Here is a 16,618-nt window from a genome sequence, read left to right as displayed (position 1 = left end):
AGAGTCATCCTTTTGATGCCCTGGGCAGTGGACAATACTGAGTTGGAGCGGGAGGAACAGGGCCTTTAGGAGGTCTAGGATCTCTTTTTTGTTTTTGAATTCCTTACCCGCGGACGTCAGCAGGCCTCTCCGTCTGTAGATTTCCCCGTGGACATGCGCAGTGGCGAAGGCATATCTGCTGTCAGTATAAACTGTGAGCTTCTTACCTTCTGCCATCCGGAGAGCTTGGGTGAGCGCAATCAGTTCTGCGCGCTGGGCCGATGTCCCGGGCGGGAGTGACGATGCCCATACTACTTCCGATTCGGTGGTTATAGCTGCCCCGGCTCTGCGTTTCCCCTCCTCCAGGAAACTGCTCCCATCTGTGTACCAGACAGCGTCTGGATTCTTAAGCGGCTGATCTGTCAGATCAGGGCGGGTGCCATGTGCTTCGGCTAGAATCTGGAGGCAGTCATGCTCCTCGGAGGGGCTAGGCAGTGGCAGCAAGGTAGCAGGGTTAAGGGAAACTGTCGGCCCAAAATTTACCCGGTCTGAGTCCAGCAGTAAGGCCTGATAGTAAGTCATTCTGGCGTTAGAAAGCCATCTGTCCGGTGGTTGTCGGACCAAGGCCTCCACTGCATGGGAGGCCAGCACAGTCAACGGCTGTCCCAGAGTCAGCTTCCCGGCATCCTTAAGTAATACGGCGATGGCTGCCACCATGCGGAGGCATGATGGCCATCCTGTAGCCACTGGGTCCAATTTCTTGGACAAGTACGCTACAGGTCTCCTCCAAGGTCCCAGTCTTTGCACCAGTACCCCTTTGGCAAAACCTGAGTTCTCATCCACAAACAGCTCAAAGGGCTTGGTTAGATCTGGCAGACCCAGAGCCGGGGCCTCGAGTAAGGCCTTCTTGATCTGTTGGAAACGCTTTCTGATGCTTTCTCCTCCCATTGGAACATGGCCCCTGGTTTAGTGAGGGGGTACAATGGGGCTGCCAGTTCGGCAAAGCCAGGAATCCAAAGGCGGCAGTACCCAGCCGTACCCAGGAGCTCTCGAACTTGGCGGGGGTTCCGAGGAGGGGGGATGGAGATTATCGTCTCCTTCCTCGCTCTTGTTAACCATCTTTGCCCCCCGCTCAGGGTGTAGCCCCAGGTAGGTAACCTTATCTCGGCATATTTGAGCCTTTCTGGCTGAGGCTCTATAGCCCTTTTGTCCAAGTCTGGCCAATAAGGCTCGAGTGCCCTCCAGGCACTCGGTTCGACTCCTGGCCGCCAGGAGTAGATCATCCACGTACTGGAGCAGAGTCAGGGTTGGGTGTTCGACCCGGAATCCGGCCAGATCTGCATGTAGGGCCTCATCAAAGAGGGTTGGGCTATTTTTGAAGCCCTGAGGGAGCCGGGTCCAGGTTAACTGTCCCGAAAGCCCTTTTTCTGGGTCCCTCCATTCAAAAGCGAATAGCATTTGACTTTGAGGGTGCAGTCTCAAACAAAAGAAGGCATCCTTCAGGTCTAGCACAGTGTACCAGACGTGGGTCGGTGGGAGGGTGCTCAGAAGGTTATAGGGGTTGGGCACCGTGGGGTGTATGTCCTCCACCCGCTTATTGACCTCTCTCAAGTCCTGGACCGGCCTGTAGTCCCCTGTCCCCGGTTTCTTAACAGGCAAGAGAGGGGTGTTCCAAGGGGACTGGCAGGGCTTTAGCACCCCTTGGTCTAGGAGCCTTCGAATATGGGGCTTGATCCCCTCATGAGCTTCCCGTGACATTGGGTATTGTCTAATTGAAACGGGAGTTGCGGAGGCCTTTAGTGAGATCACCAGCGGTGGCTGATCGTGTGCCAGCCCCAAGCCCCCAGTCTCTGCCCAGGCCTGAGGAAACTCTCTCAGCCAGTTCTGTAGTTCCTCAGGAGATTTCTCCGGGGGTTCTGGTTCAAACAAACGGTATTCTTCTTCTAAACTGAGGGCAAGGATTTGTAGAGGGTCTCCTTTAGGACCCGTGACCCTCGGTCCCTTCTCATCAAAATAGATTTGTGCCTTCAATTTGGTTAATAGGTCCCGTCCTAACAGCGGATGGGGGCATTCAGGTATGTGCAGAAAGGAGTGAGTTACTTGCCCTGATGCCAGTTGGACTTTTCTCTCGGCAGTCCAATAATACCTCTTGTTTCCAGTTGCCCCCTGCACCAGTGCAGAATGCCGGCTAAGAGGCACTCCGGCATGGGTTAGGACTGAATGTTCGGCACCAGTATCAACCAGGAAGGTCACGGGCTGCCCCCCGATCTTGAGGGTTATCCTAGGCTCAAGGGGGGGGCTCCTGGCCTCGACTCCCCTAGTCTTCCAGACTAAGGAGGTCTACGGTCTTGGGCTTGGGCCGGCGGGGTCCTTGTGGCTTCTTGGGGCACTCTCGGGCCCAGTGTCCCTTCTCCTTGCAGTAAGCACATTGATCTTTATCAAGGGGTGGCCTCCTTCGCTCTCCCGACCTATCTCCCTCTCTCCGCTGTCCCTGAGACACAACGGCGGCCAAAACCTTTTTCATCTCCCTATGCTGTTTCTTGTCCCTTTCCTCTTGTTTCTGCCATCTCCTTTCCTCACGCTCCTCAGGAGTTTCTCTCTTATTGAACACTTTCTCTGCTTCCTTCAATAAGTCTGGCAAACCTAGCGCCTGTAAACCTTCCAGCCGCTGCAATTTGGTTCTGATATCTGAGCTAGACTGATAGATAAATGATAGGATGACACCTGGTGCTTGCCCTGGGTCTTCTGGATCATACGGAGTGTACATCCTATAAGCCTCCTTCAGCCTCTCTAAAAATGCAGCGGGTGTTTCTTCCTTTCCCTGTATCACATTCCTTACCTGGGCCAAATTGGTAGGCCTTCTGGCGGCCGCTCGGAGACCCGCTAAGAGCAACTGGCGATAGAGACGTAGATGCTCCCTACCTTCAGGTGTATTGAAGTCCCAGTCTGGGCGGGTCAAGGGGAAAAACTGCATCGATGATATTTGGGAGTTGGGTTGGCCTCCCATCGTCGCCCAGAACCTGCTTCCGGGCCTCCAGGAAAACTCTCTGCTTCTCCTCTACTGTTAAGAGGGTCTGCAGGAGCTGCTGACAGTCGTCCCAAGTCGGCCTGTGAGTCACTAGGATGGACTCAATTAGGCCGGTTAAGGCAACAGGATCCCTGGAGAAAGGGGGATTATGTTGTTTCCAATTATAGAGGTCTGAGGCTGAAAAGGGCCAGTACTGCAACTGGCGATTCGGCCCCTCTCTAAGCGGGAAGGCCCTGGACTCAATAGGGGGGCCATCCCGGCGGCCGCGGAGGCGGCCGGCAATGGGGGACGGGGCTGCGTCCTCTTCTTCAGCCCCGTGGGTCCTGCGAGTCGAGGTGACTTCCGGATCTGCCACGGGCACGGCCGGGGACGCCGCCACCGGGGCGGCGGCTGGGGCCGCTTTGGCCGGCTCTCCAGGTGGTCCGGCTCGATATGGTGGTGGGTCCTCCGTCAGGAGATCTATAAGGGGAGTATTGGGGTCTGGGGGAAGGACTGGAGGCTTAGGAGTCTCCTTGTGAGGGAGCACGGGGTAAAGGGAAGAGTCTGGGTTGGGGGGCGCAGAAGGCCCAGAGACTGGAGGGGGCTGCGGAAGGAAAGGCTTAACCCATGGAAATGGGTTCTCGACCAGTGATCTCCAGATGGTGATATATGGGACCTGGTCGGGATGCCCATAAGGGCTAGGGGCGAAAACCTTACCCTCCACCTGCGAAATAAGAGAGAGGTTAAAAGATCCCTCTCGTGGCCAGCCGACATTCATCATGACCCATTCGGCCTCGCAGAAGGTGATCCATTTCTTCTTCCTGACAATGACACCTTCATTATTTCCTCGGGCCTTAACATCGGACCAGTGGTCCTTGGTTAGGCTCAATGGGGTGGCAACAGCCTGTCCCATGGTGGTCTCCAAATAAAGAAGGGTTAAACACACAACGAGAAACAAACAGACAAGACAGACCACAGAATTTTTCGCTGCGCGGCTCCGGCGTAAAACCGAAAGCAAAAACTCAGATGGGGACGCGGAGTGTTTGAATTCTCCGTCCCCTGCCAGTACCACGTATCCTTCTGATGCGTGGGTGGCCCCGAAAAAACCGTGCCCCAGAGGGGACTTCCCGTGCCCCAGAGGGGACTTCCCGTGCCCCAGAGGGGACTTTCCGTGCCCCAGAGGGGACTTCAGATACCCGTGGAACGTCTTCCAGGGTTTCGGTGGGCGAAGTCCGAGCTCGTCAGCTCCTTCTGCCCCCACCGACTCAGACCTGACTTAGGACGTCCGACGAAAACGAAAGACAAGTAAACAGAATGAGACAATACAGACAGACAGTGGCCGGCCAGCTTACCTCCTGACAGTGGGTCGGTGGTCCCGAGGCGGGGGTCTCAAATCCCGGACGAGCCCCCAAATGAAAGACCCCCGTCTGGAGTCTTCCCTCTGGAGAGACCCTCACCCAGAGATCACACCGAGACCACAAGTCAGATGCAAACAGCAAGAGGCTTTATTCAGGAACACGGGTACCCGGGGCGATACAGTCCCTCCAGAGGCTGAAGAGACTGGCGCGCCCACGGGCTGGAGTGGAGGGTTTTTATAGGGTTGGGCAGCGGAAGGGCGGGTACAGAAGCAGGAAGCATAGTTTACAGGGTTCTGATTGGACGATTCGTATGAGGCCAGGTTCAAACTCAGGACAGCTCGTGGTTTTTCCCCGAGCTCGACACGCCTGCTGACTTGGCTCTTATCCAGGGTACAAGTTGTTTTTCTGACCTTTAGTTCCCTGTTCCGGGGCCAGGTGGCCGACCGCAGACACCCCGCTCGTTCCTGCGCCCATGTCCTCCAACTGAACCCTCTCTGTACTCCTCAGGCCCTGCTCAAAATGGCGTCAGGTCAAGCAAGCATGCTGGGGCCCCTCAGCACCACCCCAGAAGAGTCCCGGGGTCCCGGCCTGCACCTCCCTGCAGGGCTCCCCAGTCCTCAGGCCGCGCCACCCCCACAGGGTCCCCGAGTCCCCAAGCTGCGCCACCCCGGGGGTACCCGGGTCCCAGTTTGTACCGCCCGGAGGGTCCCCGGCCCTTGGCCTGCTCCATCCCGCAGGGCCCCGGGCGCCCGGGTCGCGGCCCGCACCACCCTCGCCGGCGGCGGCACCGGGCGCTGGCGCCGGGCAGCGGCGCCAATCGGGCTCGAGGACACGGCGGGCCCGGGCTGGGAGCCTGCGGTCTCCGCCCGCCGCGCTACGACGCGGGGCCCGGGCGCGCGGGCCGCTGCGGGGCGCGCATGGCGGGCGCGGGCGGCTGGCGCGGGGACGGAGATGCGGCCCGGCCTGCGCTGCCCGCGGCTCCGCTCCTGGCGGCCTTTCAGTAGGTGTTGGAAATGGAACCCAGGTCCTCTGCAAAAGCAGCCAGTGCTCCTAATCACTGAGCCATCTCTTTAGTCCCCTGTGGCAGTTTTTCTTTTTCTTTTTCTTTTCTTTTTTTTTTTTTTTTTTGGTTTTCAAGACAGGGTTTCTCTGTGTAGCTTTGGAGCCTGTCCTGGAACTCACTCTGTAGCCCAGACAGAGATCTACCTGCCTCTGCCTCCCGAGAGCTGGGATTAAAGGCGTGCGCCACCACCGCCCAGCCAGTTTTTCTTTTTTTTTAATGTATTTATTTTCATGTGTATGGATGTTTAGCTGGCATGTATGTCTGTGTACCACATGCATACCTGGTGCCCAAGGAGGGCATAAGAAGTTGTTGAACCCCTTGAGACTGGAGTTATAGGCAGTTATGAACCACCACATGGGTACTGGCTATTGAGCCTGAGTCATGTAGAAGAGCAGCCAGTGTTCTTAACTGCTGAGCAATCTCTCCAGACCCCCAAGTGGTAGATTTTTTGTTTGTTTGTTTGTTTTTGTTTTTGTTTTTGTTTTTTCGAGACAGAGTTTCTCTGTGTAGTTTTGGTGCCTGTCCTGGATCTCACTCTGGAGACCAGGCTGGCCTCGAACTCACAGAGATCCACCTTCCCACCTGACTCTGCCTCCCGAGTGCTGGGATTAAAGGCTTGCACCACCGCTGCCTGATACCAGGTTGTAGATTCTTTTTTTTTTTTTTTTTTTTAAAGATTTATTTATTTATTACATATACAGCATGTTTGCCTGCAGGCCAGAAGAAGGCATCATTACAGATGGTTGTGAGCCACCATGTGGTTGCTGGGAATTGAACTCAGGACCTCTGGAAGAACAGTCAGTGCTCTTAACCTCTGAGCCATCTCTCCAGCCCCAGGTTGTAGATTCTTAAAGATCAGTTGCAATATGGAATATGGTTTCAAAGTCATTGGCCTTTGTTTGTTTGTTTTGTTTTTCAAGACAGGATTTCTCTGTGTAGCCCTGGTAGTCCTGGAACTCTTTGTAGACCAGGCTGGGCTTGAACTCACAGAAATCTACCTGCCTCTGTCTCCCGAGTGCTGGGATCAAAGGTGTGCACCACCACCACTGGGCTGTCATTGGCCTTTTCTTAGTGTATTACATTATCCATTTATTTTGCATTTTATTTATTTTTTTTATTTTATTTTTTTTTTTGGTTTTTCGAGACAGGGTTTCTCTGTGTAGCTTTGCGCCTTTCCTGGGACTCACTTGGTAGCCCAGGCTGGCCTCGAACTCACAGAGATCCGCCTGGCTCTGCCTCCCGAGTGCTGGGATTAAAGGCGTGCGCCACCACCGCCCGGCTTATTTTGCATTTTAAATGGAAGTTTCACACATGCATGAACTTACAACACTGATTCTGTGGAACATACTGACTTACCAGATCTCACCAGTGCTGGCACAGTTCATCACATGGCTAAATGCTGAATGATAGCTTCAGCTCCCAATAATACTGGGTTCTATTTATTCTTATTTATTTTTATTTATTTATTTTTTTTTTTTTGGTTTTTCGAGACAGGGTTTCTCTGTGTAGTTTTGTGCCTTTCCTGGAACTCACTTTGTAGACCAGGCTGGCCTCGAACTCACAGAGATCCACCTGGCTCTGCCTCCCGAGTGCTGGGATTAAAGGCGTGAGCCACCACCGCCCGGCTCTATTTATTCTTTACAGGCAAGGTCTCATGTAGCCCAGGCTAGCCTCCAACTCCAAAGTCCTTATGTAATAGACAACGGTTTTGGACTTTTGAATCTCCGGCTTCCATTCCCCCCCTACCACCCCCCCCACCCCCACCACCTACCCCACCACCACCACCACCACCACCACCACCCCACCCCCCCCCCACCCCCCACCCCCCCCCCCCCCCCCCCCCCCCCCCCCCGCCAAGTGCTAGGATTAGAGGCACGCATCACCACAAATGGATTTATACGGTGTTGGGGGCTGAATCCAGGACTTTGTGCATACCAAGCAAGCATTTTACCAACTACGTCCCCAGCCCTTACCACTCGTTTCATCAGGAAAATAAAAACAAACCAAAAATCTCCTAGTGTCATAGTTAGGGTTATTATTGCTGTGATGAACCCATGACCATAAATAACTTGGGGAGGAAAGGATTATATATCCTGAATCATAGTCCACTGAGGGAAGTCAGGGCAGGAAGTCGAACTGAGCAGGAACCCGGCAGGAGCTGATGCCGAGGTCATGGAGGGGTGCTGCTTACTGGCTTGTTCCTCATGGCTTGCTCAGCCTGCTTTCTTATAGAATGCAGGACCACCAACCCAGGGGTGGCATCGCCCACAATGGGCTGGGCCCTTCTATATCAATCACTAATTAAGAAAATGTTTTACGGGCTTGCTTACAGCCTGATCTTATGGAGGCTGAATTAGTCAGGGTTCTCTTGAGGAATATATATATATATATATATATATATATATATATATATATATATATATATATATATAATTTATTAGAGTAGCTTACAGGCTGTGGTCCAGCTAGTCTAACAATGGCTGTCTACCAACAGCAAGTCCAAGAATCCCGTAGTTGTTTAGTCTGTGAGGCTGGATGTCTCAGCTGGTCTTCAGTATATGCCAGAATCCTGAAGAAGTAGGCTCTAATGCCGGTGAAGGAATGGTTTGCCAGCAAAGTAAGGGCAAAGAACAAAAGCTTCTTTCTTTGTGTTCTTATATAGGCTGCCACCAGAAGGTGCGGTCGATATTCAAGGTGTGTCTTCCTACCGAAAAAGATCCAAATTAAAGGTGGGTCTTTTTACTTCAAATGATTTATTGTGAAAAACCCCCTTACAAGGTTTACCCAGCTTGGGTTTTAGTTAATTCCAGATGTAGTTAAGTTGACAACCAAGAATAGCCACCACAGAGGCATTTTCTCAAGTGAGGTTCCCTCCTCTCAGATGACTACAGCTTATGTCAAGTTGAACTAAAACTAGCCAGCACACCTAGTTTTAGGATTCTGTCAAATCTTCATAGTGTAAAATTTCTAACATTTTAGCCGGGCAGTGGTGGCACATGCCTTTAATCCCAGCACTTGGGAGGCAGAGGCAGGCAGATCTCTGTGAGTTTGAGTGAGTTCCAGGACAGCCAGGGCTCTCTTATACAGAGAAACCCTGTCTCAAACAAACAAACAAACAAAAGCCAATTCTAACATTTTAACTTCCGCTCAAAAGCTGAAATTTTTATCGTTGGCAATCTACACTAACAGTTGCCTGGAGTGTTACGCTCACTGCATTTATTTTCAAGAAAGCCCCTGCAAATACATCTGAATAAACAAAACTGGGGGAGGGTTTGCTTGCTGCCCCTGACACGCAACATCTGCATGAGCTCTCCCTAGAGACAACCAGGGCACTTTGCTAGGACACCAAATGGCTTCATGTGTACTCCCCATTGCACCCCACAGAAACTTTGGGCTCCTTCTGGGGAGGGATCCCTGGCTGTAGATTTCAAGCTACCTAGTAGGTTATTTTCTCGGGGAAAGAGGCACAAAGTGGCATTGTTTCATGACCTCTGGACCTTGCCTACATTGCTTAGTCTGCCGACGGAACCCTCTTGTACTTACCCCAGCAAGATTCCTCCACCTAGACCTCTCCAAAAAGTACCTCCAAACGGGGAATGATTCCATGAGCCTATGGGGAAACGTTCTCATGCAAACCACCATACCATTCTTTTGCTTAAGCAAAACCGATGTGTCCTCAGTTCCACCAGAGCACCTGGGAACAGCAGCAGGCAGCAGAATTTGCAGATTCAGGTGAATTTATAAGTTCTCCCTAGCTCCGTGGGGATCTCCCACACCACGTTTCATGAAGCAGGACTATAGCTTAGAGTTTTCTGGAAATGTTCAAGTCACAAAGACAGGTTGAATATGCGTCAGATTTTGCTGTCTCCTGAAACCTTACCAGAATTTCTAGAGAAAAAAAAAAAAAAAAGACAAACCCACACTGTTGAGAATAAAGAGGAATGGAAGCCACAGCCATGAGAGGGCTGGTGGTGACTAAGCTGGCAGGTCCTGGAAAACCAAGTCCAAGGCGGCGGCGGTGTGAAGGCTGAGCACCAGTGATTTACAGAGTGGAGTCTGCCAGGGACAAAGAGGCTGGCCGCCAGGGTGCCTCTGCAGTGGGGGGTGGAGCTAAAATAAGGCCTGGCAGCGGGACTCGGCAGGACTCAGTCAGATTCCTAGGTTTGCCTGCCATGACCCGCCCCACCCTCCTATTCTATAAAACAGCTCTAAGAGTATTCTCGGGTCGGGTCGGGGAGGCATGAGGTACAGTTGAGGATGTTACTGAAATCCCAGTGACCCAGAGTAGGTGGAAGCAGGAGGAGCCCAAGCAGGAGGAGCCCGAGCTGGAAGCTAACCTGGGCTACATAGCAAGACCCTGTCTCAAAACAATGAGATATCCAACAAACAAACAAACAAAAAAGTTTAAAAATAATAAAAACCAAGAAAAAATTAACTGGGTGTGGTGGCGTATATCTGTAATCTGAGCACTTGAGAAGCTGAGGCAGGAGGATGGTTGTGAATTCGAGGCTAGCCTGAGCTACACTGTAAAACCTTGTCTCAAAAACAAATTAAAGGGGTTGGAGAGATGGGTCTGCAGTTAAGAGCATGCGCTGTTCTTGTAGAGGACTCAGGTTTGGTTTCCAGCTCCTATCTGGAAGTTCACAATTGCCTCTAACTCCAGTTTCAGAGGATCCAGTGTCTTCTTCTGTCCTCTGAGGGCCCCAGGTATGCATGTGGCACACAGACACACACAGACACACACAGACACACACAGACACACACAGACACACACACACACACACACACACACACACACACATTCGGGCATTCACACACACATGCGGTCAAACACACATACATGAAGGCACTCACACATATACATAAAATTAAATTAGAAAAATGCAGAGGAAGAAACAAGTATGTTTTAAGAGCCAAATGTAGAAAGAGCACATTCTTGTTGCTTCAGCCCTCAGCCATTACTCAGTGTGACCTCACCCTCCAGGGAGGGAAGTGCAGGATGACCAAGTTCATGGAAACTCATAAAAACACTGGCATACTGGGGTTCCTAGCAAATAGCCACCCAGACCACCCTGCGGTGAAGCTCAGAGTGGACAGCCCATATACGCTCAGAGCTGCCAAAAAGCCTCTCAGCAGGGCCCTGAGGAGAGAGCCAGGAAACACCTCACAGCCTGGGAAAACTCTGAGCACCGAAGAAAGACCAGAATCAATGGGATAGGCAGCCTGGAAGAAACAGATGTGTATGGTGGGAGGTGTGTGTGTGTGTGTGTGTGTGTGTGTGTGTGTGTGTGTGTGTGTATGTGTGTGTGTGTGTAAAGCACTTGTCCTCAGATTAAAAGTACATGCTTTTAGTCCCAGCCCTCAGAAGGCAGAGATGGGCAGATCTCTGTAAGTTCAAAGCCAGCCTGGTCTACATGTTGAATTCCAAGCTAATCAGGACTACACAGTGAAACCCTGTTGTGACCCCCACCCCTGGAAAAAGGTAAAGATCTGAGTAGGGTATGGGGTACACCCTTGTAATTCCAATACTAAAGGATATGGACCGGAAGATCAGAAGTTCAAGGCCATCCTCAATGCATAGCAAGTTTGAGGCCAGCCTGGGCTACAAGAGACATTATCTCAAAAAAAAAAAAAAAAAAAAAAGGAAGAAGGAAAAAGAGAAGAAGGCAGCCCTGGTCACTGAAATATCTGAAATAATAATAAAAAGAGTCGGAAGACCAGGCCGGCAGTGGTGGCGCACGCCTTTAATCTCAGCACTCGGGAGGCAGAGCCAGGTGGATCTCTGTGAGTTCGAGGCCAGCCTGGTCTACAGAGCGAGATTCAGGAAAGGCTCCAAAGCTACACAGAGAAAGCCTGTCTCAAAACAAACAAGCAAACAAAAAAACAAAACAACAAAATAAAAACAGAACAAAAACATGATCAAAGAGTCGGAAGACCAAACTGAGGGGAGAAAGGAGCAAAAAAGAAAGATTGGAAGTGGGGGGCAGGGTTAAGTGGAAGTCTAGTTGAGACAAGCCAGTACTAGGTAATTGGCATTCTAGAAGACAGCAGAAAACCAGAGAGGATCACCTGCCTCTGCCTCCCGAGTGATGGGATTAAAGGCACGTGCCATCACCACTCGGCCAGAGAGGATCAGTGACGTTTTGTTTTGTTTTGTTTTCAAGACAGGGTTTCTTTATGTAGCCCTGGCTGTCCTGGAACTCACTTTGTAGACCAGCCTGACCTCAAACTCATGGAAATCCGCCTGCCTCTGCCTCCTGTGTGCTGGGATTAAAGGCAGATGTGCACCACCACCACCTGGCCAGAGAGGGTCATTGATTAAAAAAAAAAAAAAAGCCTACAAACTGGAGTCCAACAAGTGCTAAGCATAATGGGTGAAAAACTAGTTCACATTAAGGCCACTATGAAGGCTCCGAATACTAAGAAATGAAGAAGGAGGAGATGGGAAGTGAGGCGAATGCAGAGGAGGAAGACGAAGAGGAGGAGGAGGAGGAGGAGGAGGAGGAGGAGGAGGAGGAGGAGGAGGAGAGAAAAAGGAAAAGTGAATCAAGATCACATCAGACATCTGATAACACCGACAGCCAGAAATGACACGGTGCCTTTAAATGTCCAAGAAAAATCATTTGCAAAATATCTGGACAAAGCCGCTTCGGAGCTGTGACTCAAGAGTGGCAGTTGTGCCCAATTGTCCGGAGGGCAGACAAGCAGTTCACCTAGTCCAGAGCCTTGTGAATCAGCGGGTGGACACGGTTTGGTTGTTATCGAAAGGTCCTAGCTTGAGGAAGACACTGTGCAGATGAGCACGCTGGCCCTTCCTGGACTACCTAGCCCCAGGCAGGAGCTCCAGCAGGCCCTCTTCCACCTACAGAGTCAGCACAGCTCAGCTCTGTACTACCTTGAGGCCTAGAGATAGGCACTGAGCTAGGAAACAAATCAAACAAATCAAGGAAACAAGATCTTCCCCATCATGCAAGACTGCAGTCCGTGCCTTCCTCTCCAGCAGTCCTCCTGTCCTCTGGCCATCCCTGAAAGAAGGCTCAAGCCAGCCGAGGCAGCCTGTGACTGTGCTCTGTCCAGCCTACTCTGCTAAGTGACTTCATTTATTTGTACCCATATTGCCACTCCCTTACTACAGGTGCAGAGGGATTCTTGGTTTTCCAAACGGAAAAAGGAGTGTGTCACTTTCTGGGTAGTCACGTAGATAGTACAACTACAAATTGGTGTGAGGGAAATAGAGGACTGTGTCTGCAGCTTTGGTGGTAGAGCAGGTCTGGTAGGCAGGAGGGCCTGGTTTCCATTCCCAGAGCCCCCCAAGGAGAGGAACATCCTTTAAAAGAATCAGAACAGCCAGGCATGGTGGCACACACTTTTAATCCCAGCACTCGGGAGGCAGAGGCAGGTGGGTCACTGTGAGTTCAAGGCCAGACTGGTCTACAGAGTTCCAGGACAGCCAGGGCTACACAGAGAAAGCCTGTCTCAAAAAACCAAACCAAACCAAACCAAAACAAAACCAAAAAATCAGAACAGAGGTTGCCTTTGCAGAAGCAGAAGAATGAAATTCCAAGTAGAATTTCAAACTATAGGAAGAATTTTTCTTTCTTATTCCTTTAAGTGAATTCTTACACATTTATATATAATCCACAATTTAAAAGATAATTTAGGGTAAATGGGAGCTATAGCTGTACTTTCTTTGGACCATCAGCTCCAAAATAATGACATGGAGACTTCTTATTAATTATAAGAACTTGGCCTTAGCTTAGGCTTGTTCCCAACTAGCTCTTAAAACTTAAATTGATCCTTTTATATTAATCTACATTCTGCTACGTGGCTCATTACCTCTCCTCTATACAGTACATCCAACTTCCTCCACTTCTGGCTGGTGAATCCCCCCCTTTCAGACTCTTCCCCTGAGTTCCTCTCTTTCCCCAGAAGTCCCACCTATCCTCTCCTACCTAGCTATTGGCCATTCAGTTTTTATTAAACCAATCAGGAAGTGTCTTAGGCAGATGAGGCAAACAGAGACATCTTCACATAGTGTGATCTGCAAAGGGAGCATTTTAATTTTTTCTTTTGTTTTATTTCATTTTAAGTTTTAGTAGCATACTTGTGCATATTTATGGAGTATAGCAAGAATTTTAAATAGCAACTTGGAAATATCAGATATTTGATTTATGCTTATCTTTTCACTCCAAATTATAATAATAACCCCCTTTTATTTATTTATTTATTTATTTATTTATTTATTTATTTATTTATTTTAGTTTAGTTTTTTATGAGGGTTTCTCTGTGTAACCCTGGCTGTCCTGGAACTTGCTCTGTAGACTGAAATAAAAAGGAAGGACTGTCTGCTCCTAGGTGTGGTGGAGGAGGAAGTTTATTGTAGATAAAAGGGAGCGTATAGCCAGAGGCAGGGACATTTGGGAGAATCCAGAGTGGACTTGACCCTGAGCCATGTGAGAAGATGGGGGAGAGGAAGGGAGAGAGGTAAAGGGGAACCAGGTGCAGCAGCCAAGAGGGCAAAAGGTAAAAAGAGGCAGGCAACAAAAAATGTCAGGATTATGTGGGGAAGAGCCTCTGGGGGAAGGGCAACCCATCCCCTGGGCTGAAGAGTTCAGGGTAGAAGTTGAGGTTCGCCTGTCATATTCTGTAACAGGTGGGGACTGGGGGATGCTGGGAAAACCTGGCCAGGTCCACTTTGATATGTTAAATAAGCACCTCAGCCATTTGTCCCAGGGTTTGAGATGTGACCTAGACCAGGCAGCCTCAAATTTAGAGATCCACCTGCTTCTGCCTCCCAAGTACTGGGATTAAAGGCACGCACCACCACTGCCAAGCTTATAATTTGTTTTCTTAAAGATTTATTTTGCTGGGTGGTGGCAGTGCACGTCTTTTTTTTTTTTTTCTTTTCGTTTTTCGAGACAGGGTTTCTCTGTGTAGCTTTGCGCCTTTCCTGGAACTCACTTGGTAGCCCAGGCTGGCCTCGAACTCACAGAGATCCGCCTGGCTCTGCCTCCCGAGTGCTGGGATTAAAGGCGTGCGCCACCACCGCCCGGCGAGTGCACGTCTTTAATCCCAGCACTGGAGAGGCAGAGGCAGGTGGATCTCTGTGAGTTCGAGGCCAGCCTGGTCTACAGAGGGAGTTCCAAGACAGGATAGCCAGGACTGTTACATAGAGAAATCTTGTCTTGGAAAAAAAAAAAAGAGGTTTGTCTTTATTATTTTAACTATGTGTATGTGTGTGGGTATATGCACATGAATGTAAGTGCCCACAGAGACCTGAGGTGTCAGATGCCACTGGGGCTGGGCTTACAGACAGTTGTGAGGCACCTGCCATGGGTGCTGGGAATTGAACTCAGGTCCTCAGGAAGAACAGTATGTGCTCTTAACCACCGAACTGTCTCTCCAGCCCTCTATAATTCCCTATTTAATCCTGCAAGCCGCGCCTCCTCTGTGTCCTACACCTCCCCCTTCATCCCTTTCCATTCTCTCTGCTTTTTCATTTTCTCACACTTCTTACTAACTTCTTAATAGTGTCTACAATAACAAGGATCTCCAGGTTTTGGACCCCCAAAAGATTATGTTCTTCAATCTGATTGAAAGCTCTGACAGATCCATTACAGGGGTTATTATCTCTTGCTATTCACCAGGTTTTAGAAATAAAGCCAGCTGAGCCTGGAGCTCACACTTGTGATTCCAGCAGCACTCAGGAGGCTGGGGTAGGAAGTTCAAGGGCATGGAATCCTATCTTAAAAATGAATAAACAGGGGGCTGGAGAGATGGCTCAGTGGTTAAGAGCACTGGCTGCTCTTCCAGAGGTCCTGAGTTCAATTCCCAGCAACCACATGGTGGCTCACAACCATCTGTAATGAGATCTGGTGCCCTCTTCTGGCCTGCAGGCATACATGCAGACAGAACACTGTATACATAATAAATAAATAAACCTTTAAAAAAAAATGAATAAACAGAAAATGTTTTTAAAGGCCAGTGAGATACTCAGCAGGTAAAGGTACTTTTGGCTGGGCCTGACAAGAGTTTCATCTCTGCGACCCATGTGGTGGAGGGAGAAAACTGACTCCCACAAATTGTCCCCTGACTTCCACACATACTGTGACCGTCATATATATACATACACAAAATAAATAAATGTAATAAAAATCCTTAAAAGGGGGCTGGAGAGTTGGCTCATCAGTTAAAAGCCCTGGCTGCTCTTATAGAGGACCTGAGTTTAATTCCCAGCACCCACATGGAGGCTCACAACTGTCTGCAACTGCAGTTCCAGGGGATCCGATGCCATCTTCTGACTTCTCAGAGCAGCAGGCATACACATGGTACAGATATACATACAGACAAAGCATCCATACACTAGCCAGGTGGTGGTGGTGCACGTCTTTAATCCTAGCACTCGGGAGGCAGAGACAGGCAGATCTCTGTGAGTTCGAGGCCAGCCTGGGCTACAGAGTAAGTTCCAGGAAAGGTACAAAGCTACACAGAGAAACAGAAAAAAAAAAATCCATACACATAAAATAGTGAAATAATAATTTGAAAATCCTTAAAAGAGAAAACCAAAATAAAATGAAGCAGAAGCTTGAGAGCAGAAGAGTCCCAGACATACAGTGTGTGATCTTTCTTGTCAACTATCTCGTAGCTTTGAAAGTTCTGCTGTAACTGATAAGGTAACAAGAATGAAAAAGAGCCGTGCATGGTAGCACATGCCTTCAGTCCCAGCATGGCAGAGGCAGGTGGTTCTTTGTGAGTTCGAGGCCAGCCTGGTCTACAAAGCAAGTTCCAGAGCAGCCAGGGCTACAGAAAAATCCTGTCTCGAAAAACCAAAAAAAGAAAAAAAGCCTGGCAAAGTTTGGCATTGCTCTAAAACACTTTTTATCTTAACAATCCCCTGAAAGGGCCTTAAAAACCCTTATCAGGCCTGGACAGTACTCTGAGACCCATTGCTTAGAACAATGGCTGGCCCATGGAGGGTACAGGAAGCCCTGTGCCGGGTGCTGCAGATGTTTCTCACAGAGGAAAGACTCCCCCGCCCCCCCGACACACACACATGTCATAGACACCTTCTGAGGTCTCTGGTAGAAGACAGTATTACAGTCCACCCTTCCTTCCTAGTTTTTTCAACGGTGGATTCAACCAACCATGAGTTAAAAATATCTGAAAAAATATTGTGTGTGTCCTCAACGAACGTGTACGGTTTCTTTCCCC

Source organism: Peromyscus californicus, unplaced genomic scaffold (genome assembly GCF_007827085.1).
Source record: "Peromyscus californicus insignis strain IS unplaced genomic scaffold, ASM782708v3 Scaffold_20__1_contigs__length_68692818, whole genome shotgun sequence".
Taxonomy (NCBI): domain Eukaryota; kingdom Metazoa; phylum Chordata; class Mammalia; order Rodentia; family Cricetidae; genus Peromyscus; species Peromyscus californicus.
Note: the sequence above shows the minus strand (reverse complement) of the source record.